Source organism: Aedes albopictus, chromosome 1 (assembly GCF_035046485.1).
Source record: "Aedes albopictus strain Foshan chromosome 1, AalbF5, whole genome shotgun sequence".
In the NCBI taxonomy this organism is placed as follows: Eukaryota; Metazoa; Arthropoda; class Insecta; order Diptera; family Culicidae; genus Aedes; species Aedes albopictus.
The window spans coordinates 41415270-41424765 of NC_085136.1; positions in this window are offsets into that span (position 1 = coordinate 41415270).

Here is a 9496-nt window from a genome sequence, read left to right on the forward strand (position 1 = left end):
TCTTTTCGTACTGCGTGGTCATCCCGAAGTACACGCGAATTCACCTTTTCCTTAAGTTGAATTCATTCAACGCATGGTCATCCCGAGCAACATGCAATTTCTTTTCGTACTGCGTGGTCATCCCGAACTACACGCGAATTCACCGTTTCCTTAAGTTGAATTCATTCAACGCATGGTCATCCCGAGCAACATGCAATTTCTTTTCATACTGCGTGGTCATCCCGAGCTACACGTGATTCCACCGTTTCCTCAAGTTGAATTCATTCAACGCATGGTCATCCCGAGCAACATGCGATTTCTTTTCGTACTGCGTGGCCATCCCGAACTACACGCGAATTCACCTTTTCCTTAGGTTGAATTCATTCAACACATGGTCATCCCGAGCAACATGCAATTTCTTTTCACATTGTGTGGTCATACTGAACTACACGAGAATTCACCATTTCTTTAGCCTGAATTCATTCAACGCATGTATTGCACTGTAATGTTTTCCAAATGCACATTGGCTGCATTTCGCAAATATTGGCAGATTGCATGCTGTATTGTCAGATAACATACGGTGGTTCTGTTTTTTAATTCATTACATCATAAATAAACAACATCTAGTAATTTTTACTTTTTCTTCTTTATGAACTTTGAGTTTTCGCGTAAAATATTGCACTATTTCATTGCTTTAAAAATTTCGAAATCTGTAACGCTATCTCGCATAATTCCACAAATTCCAATACTGCTCGTACTGCAAACAGCCTATCTGAAAATTATTTTAAGCCGTTACAAATATTTATTTCACTTTTTGTCCCACCACTCTTTGGCTGGTCGAGGGGGGGAGGATAAAAATAATAAAGCATTTAATCTGAAAAATATTAAAAAGTCATCGGGTTTGTTAAAGAATTTTTAGCAAAACCCCATATTTTGCTAAATATTTTTTTTTTTTTTGCACTTCTCACTTCAAACACTTCACTGAACTTACAAGATCATCACAATTCCGGTTAAAGCAGTTATGCTGGGTAATTTGTTTTGAGACATTTGTGAAATTTTAATCGAAAACCTGGCAGGTTCGCCAATGTGAAATCCGCCGATTGCTCCTAACAATCACCCAGCATGCTGCACTCTGAGGACGCACAACCGACTGCTTAGCGCGCCTACTGAGAACTGTGACGAGTGCTTGATTGGGTACAGACTCACCAATATAGCGATAACAGCCACATTATAGGCTGGCCCAAATCATAGGCTGATCCATACCACACAATACTTATTAATTCACTTTTTCACTGACAAGCTCAGTAAATCCTTCATTTGCCTTTTTATTCAACAACTCACTAAACAACTTTCCTACACACTAACTCTCATACTCACTATCTCACCCATCAAATCATTTACTTGCTAATTTACTAGCTCACTCATTTTCCTACACTCACTACCTCACTAAGTCATCAACTCACCTTTTACCAATTTACTCACTCCTGAAGTCGTTAACTTAATCTTTTACCAACTTGTTCAATTACTCACTCATTCGTAAACTCCCTCAAAAATCATTTTACTCATTGATTCAGTCACTCATTAACTCGCTAATTAACTTACTGAATAAATTATTTACTGACTAACTCACTAGGCCACTCACTAATATAGTGACTCCCACGGAACAGATGTCACATGCTCATTAGCCTATCAACTCATTAACTGACTCACTAATTCATACAAACTTACCCACTGATTCACATATGCTTTTACCAACATACTCAAATTCACGGAACAGCTCTCTGCCCAAAGCTCTATAACTTTCTCAGTCAGCAACTGACTCACTCACTAACTCACTCAATCATGCGGAAGCTCACACTCACATACTTACCAATTCAATAATTTTCTTACTCATTCACCAACTCCTTCACTCATCTGGTTTTTACCTATCCGATCATAGAGAATGTGTTAAAGTGTGAAACCACATTATGTTGTCTTTCGGCTCCGTATTGGTTTGAGACATTTGAGCCTAGTGAATGAATGTTTTGTTATGCTATAAGAGAAGGTAACAATTTTTGTTTTTTTTTTTTAATGTAGAAAAAATCGTGCAGAAAAGACCACTCAGATCGAAAAATGAGTGCAAAATTCTGTGACATATGATGCACATAATTGGAGCGTGGGATATCACAGAAGTTTACATCACATATCATGTAAAATTCATGAAATATCATGTAAACTTCCATTATATGTCATGTAATTCAGCATGACTCTGAGTTTTTATATGACATATAACATAAATTTACATGATATATCAACCATCAAAACACTAAATTTACATTACTAAAATTAAGTTTACATGACGTGTAAATGTCATTATTTTTGTCTGTGCACGTCAAGCGATAAAAAGACGACTAATGTTTGTGGGACTGATATGCGTAGAAATTTAGCCGACAGGACTACGTTTCTCGGCATAACAGTTCCACTATGTATTTTTTAGTAAAAAATAGAATATGTGTATAAATTTATGATTCAAAGTACATCAGGCACGAAAATATAAGTGATTTCTCACAATACTATGAAAACCAAAATTCAATTTGTTGTACCGTTTTGTCAAAACAAAGCAAACACGTTTTGAAACTTTAATCGCGTTTTTTTCTCAGATTCAAGTTTTTCAACATGGGACAACTATGCGTAGAACGACAGTCTAGGAGTTCCTTCTGGATGTGAAGAACTGGCATTACCCCCTTCTAGGGATACCTCCTCAATTTCGTTCCAGAAGCTTCTTCTGGAGATACCACCATGAGTTCTTTTAAGGGATTTTCTTGGAGTTCTTAAAGAAGTTTTTACTCGGAATTCCTCCGGAACTTCCTTCTGGAGATTACTTCAAGTGCTCCATCTATCTTGGGATATCTCTGGGAATTCCTCCGAGAGTCCCTTCTGAGGATTTCCTGGGTTTTGCCTCTAGAGATTCCTTTAGGAGTTCTTCCTGTGGGTTCCTCCAGTAACTCCCAGTAGGGATTTCTTCAGAAATTTCCGCTAGAGATTACTCCAGGGGTTCCCTCAAGAGAGTCCTCCAGTAGTGCCTTTGGGTATTCTTCCAGGAGCTCATTCTAGCGATTCCTCCAGAAATTCCGGCTAGGTATTCCTCCAAGAGTTCGCTCTGGGGATTCCTCCAGAAGGAACTACAGTTTTCTCTGTAGATTTCTCCAGATTCTCTGTGGTGGTTCCTCCAGTAGCTCCTCTGGGGATTCATCGGGGAATTCCTCTAAGAGTTACCTCTGTGGACTCCTCCAGCAGTTCCATCTGGAGATTGCTCCAAGTGCATTGTGACGCTTCTTCCATTAGATCCCTGGATTTCTCTAGGAGTTTCTCTTAAAGTCTCTTTTGTAGATTTCTAGGAATTTTCTCCGCGTATTACTTCAGAACTTCCTTCAAGAGATTGCTTCAAGAATTTCCTCTGGGGATTCTTCCAGGGGTTCCTTGTGATGATTTTCCAGGGGCTCCCTTTGGGGATTCTCTTGTGAAGAGTGAACTGCCAGTGATTAAAACACGTCTGGTTAGAATGAACGAACAAATACGAATGATATATTTTCTCTGTTACTAAATTACATCAAATAGCACTAGGCTACTACGACCGTTTCCGTTTCATCTTCAACACTTCTCCTAAACGGCAACAGTCAGTCCAATTAGCTTGGTCAGCTTCTCCAGTCTTGTGCGCGTCAACGGTTTTGTTAGTAGATCTTCCACCATGTCTTCGGATGAGCAGTACACGCACTCCATTTCTTGCTTCTCGACGAGGTCCTTTGTGAAATGAAATTTCGTTGCCCTATGCTTCATTTTCCTCGTCAGTTTCTCCCTCTCCATGATCTTCAGGCAACTTTGGTTGTCTTCGTGGATAACTACCCGCTGCTCATCGTTCAGCTCCTGCAGCAGAAGCTTCAACCCAAGAGCTTCTTGAGCTGCCTCCGCAAGCGCGATGAATTCTGCTTCCTCTGTAGATAATGCCACACACGTTTGTTTACGGCAAGCCCAGCTTACCGTTCCTCCATTGATCTTGAACATAAAACCGCTATGGGACTACCTGCCGTCATGGTTCTCCGCCCAGTATGCGTCGGAATATCCGGTGATAGTACCGGTTCCATCTCTTCTGCTCAGTCGTTATCGGTAATCGGCGGTCCCCTTCAGGTACCATACCGCACGTTTCAGCTCGATCCAGTCCTCTTGCGTGGGTTGATGCATCTTCCTGCTCAAGATAGATACCGCAGTCAAAAGGTTGGGTCAACACTCGAGCTATATACAGCACTTTACCAATCAGCTTCTGGTATTCAGTGTTGGTCTCTAACGGCGTCCCCTAACAGTCGCATTTGATGTATCCAGGGTCCAATGGTATTTTGGACGCCTTGGCTTCCGCTAAACCGCTTGATTCCACCACCTCTCGGATGTACTTCCGTTGGCTCAGGAAATAATCGCCATGATCTTTCTCTACTTCCATACCCAGGTAATAACGAATATCACCCAGTTCGCTGATCTCGAACGACTTTTTCAGTTTCCTCGCGAGCGTTTCAATCATCGTTGGATCTTCACTCACCACCACGAGATCATCGACGAATACGAGAACATAACACCATCGTCCTTTCACCTGCTTCCGATACAGGCACGGATCGGAATCACATCGTTGGAATCGCTGTCGTACCAGTTCTACATGTAGCTTCTGGTTCCACGCTCTTGCTGCCTGCTTCAGACCGTACCTGAGATTCGGTTCAGTCGGCACACTTGGCCTACGCTTCCTCCTTGTACGAATCCACATAGCTGCCGCATGTATATCTTCTCCTCAAGATCGCCATTCAGGAATGCGGTCTTGACATCGTACTGCTTCGCAGTCCTGCTCTTTTTCGCCGCAACTTCCATCAACGTTTGAAAGGTGGTTTCCTGTACCACCGGAGCAAATACTTCATCGTAGTCCGACCCGTATTGCTGACTAAAGCCCTGTGCCACCAATCGAACCTTGAACCGCTCAATTTCTCCGTTGATGTCACATTTCATTTCGAACACCCATTTGCATCCTACCGCTTTCCGTCCTAGAGGGAGATCAGCCAACGTCCAGGTATCTTTGGCATGAATCGATTCCAATTCCTCCGCCATCGCCTTTTTCCAGCTCTCTGCGTGTGGCGAGGCGGTTCTGTTCTGTTCGGTAGTTCTGCGGTTCGGTATTCCCTCCGATCGTGGTTGTCCTTCGGTCCGAATTCATAGCCAAACATTGGTTGGGATCGGGTATGTTGTCTATCTCGTCAAAACCTTCGAAATCGCTTGAATCGTCCGACCTGACCTGAGTAATATTTTTTACTGGGAATCGCTTGCCTTGCATATGCAAATTTTTGTACTTGCCTGGTAGTACGTGCTCCCGTCCGCTGCGCCTCAATGTTTGTGACTGAGCAGGTGGTTTTGAAGATTTTCGCAGAGGGAGCACAGTCACGTCAACTATTGTATCGGTAGAAGCATCGTTGATGTCTTCATCTTCCGTTATTTCATCATCAGTTTCGTACGCTGCTTCATAAATGCCTTGGATGATTAGAACATTTGCAGTTTGAAGTGGAGCGCTTCCGAAGTCCACCGGCACCACCGTGCGATGCTGTCTAGCCGGTAGAGCACACCCGCCAGTGCACTCATCGATGAAAGTAACCTCTCTACTCTTCAGGAAGCACTTCGTACTGGGATCATTCGAGCGGTAGCCCTTTGTCTCCTCCTCAAATCCGGTCAGTACGCATGGTCTGACGGGGAAAATATCAGGTTTCTTACCGCTCCAGACCTCTTCAGGAGTCAATCCTTGACCGCGAGTGGGAGCCCGATTCACAAGGTAAACCACCGCTGCCGTTGCTTCTGTTCTGCTTAGAAGGGTTTCAAAAGGTCTGCATCGAACAGCATGCAACGAGCACGCTCCGTAATCGTCCTGTTGACACGCTCTGCCAGCCCGTTCTGCTCGGGCGTGTAATCGTTGATGGTTTGGTGCCGTATTCCCATCTGCTTTAAAAAAAAACTTTGTAATCCATCATTATTATACTCCTTACCATTATCTGTCCTCAGGATCATGATTTTTCGTCCGCACTGGCGTTCCGCCTGCACCTGGAATTCCTTGAATCGGCTGAGGATCTCTTCTCCAGATTTGGTCTTCAGGTAGTACACGAACATCCTACGCGAACGATCGTCAATGAACGTCACGTAGTAACGGCTCCCAGATGGTGACGGTACCTCCATCGGTCCCGCTACGTCCGAGTGGATTACTTCCAGCAACTCTTCAGCTCTTGAACCGCTCTTGCTGAACGGAATCCGTGTCTGCTTCCCCATAGGGCACACCGTGCAATCGTTATGCCCTGCGCTCGAAATTTGCATGCCGCGAGCCACACCACCGACCAGTTTGGTCACGCTGCTGTAGTTGAGAAGTCCCATCTGCTTGTGCCAGGTTTCAAGCGATGCACTTGCGGAACTCAATATTGCTTGAACTTGTTCCTCACCTGCGCTAGCTTGAACAATTAGTTCTCGACGATTCCGGTTGCCACCAGATTCCCTTCAGAGTTGAAAATTTCGCAGCCGGTCGCTTGGAACACGATCTTGAAGCCTTTCTTCACAATCTGAACCACCGACAGAAGGTTTGTCGACAGATCCGGAATGTACTGCACGTCCTGGACAGGAATTCCATTTAGTCCACCCTGGCAGGCCGGATAGAGGGTGGCAGTTCCACACTCTTCAATCTTCATCGTTTCCTTGTTGGCAGCTACAACGACCCCGCTTGCTACACGCACGTCTTCCAGCAGCTCCAGATCCCTCGTCATGTGCCTTGTTGCACCCGAATCCAGGTACCACTGGTTTTCCTCCTGGCTCTCAATCATCAAAAGCACGGTACAAAAGGCATCAGCTTTCTTTCTTCCTGATTTTTCCCGACAAAACTTCGCGATGTGGCCAAATTTGCTGCATTTCCTACACTGCGGGCCTCTGGATGCCGAACTTTTTGGTGTTTTGTTTGGGACTTACCCTTAGCAACGAACGATGTTTTTTCACTGGGAAACAGTTCTTCCTGCAGCAAAATCGTCTTGATGGAATCACCCGTTATGGCTGTCCCCGAATTCTTCAAGGCAATGACCATTGACTGGTACTGCTCAGGTAGCCCGGCCAGCAGGAGTACTCCGGCGAAACGTTCCGGGATCCCAATCTCGGTCCGCAGAATTCCAGATCGGTCCGAATCAGCTTGTAAAACAATCCAACTTCTCGCGTCAGGCCAGTATCCTCGAACGCCGCGTTGAGCTTCATCCAAGCCTCCTGAGCTGTCGTCGCGTCCCGTACATGGTAGCAATTGGCCGGTTCCAGGAACAGGATAACCTTCCCTTTTGCCTTCTTGTTTTTCGTAGCGTCCACCGCCTCGAACGTTCCATCTTCCTCCCTCTTAAACCTTAAAAATATATTCACGCACTCCTCCAAGGATTCTTTCAGAAATTCCTCCAGGGATTCCTCCAGAGATATCTCCAAGAACTCTTCCGAGGATTCCTCTAAGAATTCCTCACAGAATTCTTTCGAAAATTACTAAAACAATCATCCGCGAATTTCTCCAGGAATTCTTCGGGGATTTTTTTCAAGAATTCCTCCGAGGACTCCTTCAGAAATTTCACCGAGGATTTCTTCAAGAATCCCTCTGAAGATCTCTACAGGAATTCTTCCGGTGATTTCATTAGAAGTTCCTCCGGGGAATTCTCTAGGAATTCTTTCGAAGCTTCTCCCAGAAATTTCTCAGGGGATTCCTGCAGGGATTTCTCCGGAAGTTCCCCCAAAAATTCCTAAAGGGATACCTCCAGGATTTTTTTCCGGTGATTCCTCCAAAAATTCTACCGGAGATTAATCCAGGCATTTTTCCGACGATTTCTCCACGAGTAGTCTTTAGGGATTCCTCCAGGGCTTTCCTCTGAAAATTCTTCCAGAAGTTTTCTCTAGGGTTTCCTTAAAATGATCCTCCTGTGGATTCATCGATGGATTCCCTTTGGGAATTTGTCCTGGAGTTACCTATTGTGATTTCTGCAGGGGTTAATTCTAGGGATTCTTCCAAGAGTTCTCTCCAGAAGTTCCAGAAGTTCCATCTAGAGATTCCTCCAGAAGTTCCCTCTGATGATTCCCCTAGATATTGCCTCTAGGGACTCCTCCAGGGGTTAGCTAGAAAAATCCTCATAAAAGCCTTCAAGGACTACTCAAGGGAAACTTTCTGAAATTCCTCTAGGGATCCCACCCGGGATTACCCAAAGAATTCATTCAAGGACACCTCCAGAAATTGTTTCGGGAATTCCTCCGGAGGATTCTTCCACTAATTCCTCCGGGGATTTCTCCTGGAATTTTGTTGAGGATTGCTCCAGGCAGGAACTACTACGGGGAATTCTCATAAAATTCCTCCAAGAATTTCTGCAGGAATGGTACCGGGGATTTCTTCAGGAATGCTCCTGGGGAGATTCCCTCAGAAACTCCTCTGAGGATATCCTTAGGAATACCTCCTGAGATTTCTGCAGTTGGCCCAACTAGTGAATCCTCCGGATATTTTCTGGGGGTTCATCCAGGGTTTCTTCTAGGAATTCTCTCTGGGATGTTCTCAAGGGAATCTCTCCGAGGATTCTTCCAAGGGTTTCCTCTGGGAACATCTCCAGTGGTCACCTAAATCCTCTACTGACTCCTCCAAGCAATCCTTCAGAATTATCTCCTGAAATCAGCCCAAGAGTTCCTCCAGGGATTCCTCCAGAAATTGCTCCAGAAATTCCTCCGAGGATTGTTCCAATAATTCCTCCGGAAATTTCTGCGGAAATTTCTTTGGGGATTCCTTTAAGAATTTTCCTGTTGTTTTCTCCAGGAATTTCTCCGGGGATAACTCCAGGAATTAATCCCAGTATTCCTCCATAACATTTTTCGAGGATTTCTTCAGAATTTCCTCGGAGGATTCCTCCAGGAATTCTTCGGGGGATTCCTCTGGGGATTCTTCCTGGGATTCCTCCGGGGAATTCTCCAGGAATACCTTTGGAGATTCCTCCAAGGGTCTATATATATATATATATAGATATATACAGTTAGCCCAATTGTTAAGGCTATTGATCGCCAATCCGGAGACGGTGGGTTCAATTCCGGTTCCAGTAAAATTTCTCGGATCCCTGGACATAGTGTATCATTGTGCTTGCCTCACAATATACATAATTTATGTAATGGCAGGAAAAGAACGGGCTTTAATTAATAACTGTGGAAGTGCTCAAAGAACACAAAGTGGAAGCGAGGCAGGCCACACAGTGGGGACGTAGAGCCATAAAGAATAAAGAAGAAGAAGAAGGACCCACTGCTGAAGTGGTATCACACCCTATCTGGCGGAATTGGTAAATTAGTTGGAAAGTTATACACTAAAACCTCTTTTTATGCATGTTGTTTTTTAATGCACTTTAATGTATGCACCTTTTTTATACCCTGCGTAAAAAGAGGGAAAGCTACTGAGAACCAATATTGTGCATAAGAATTTTTAATAATGACG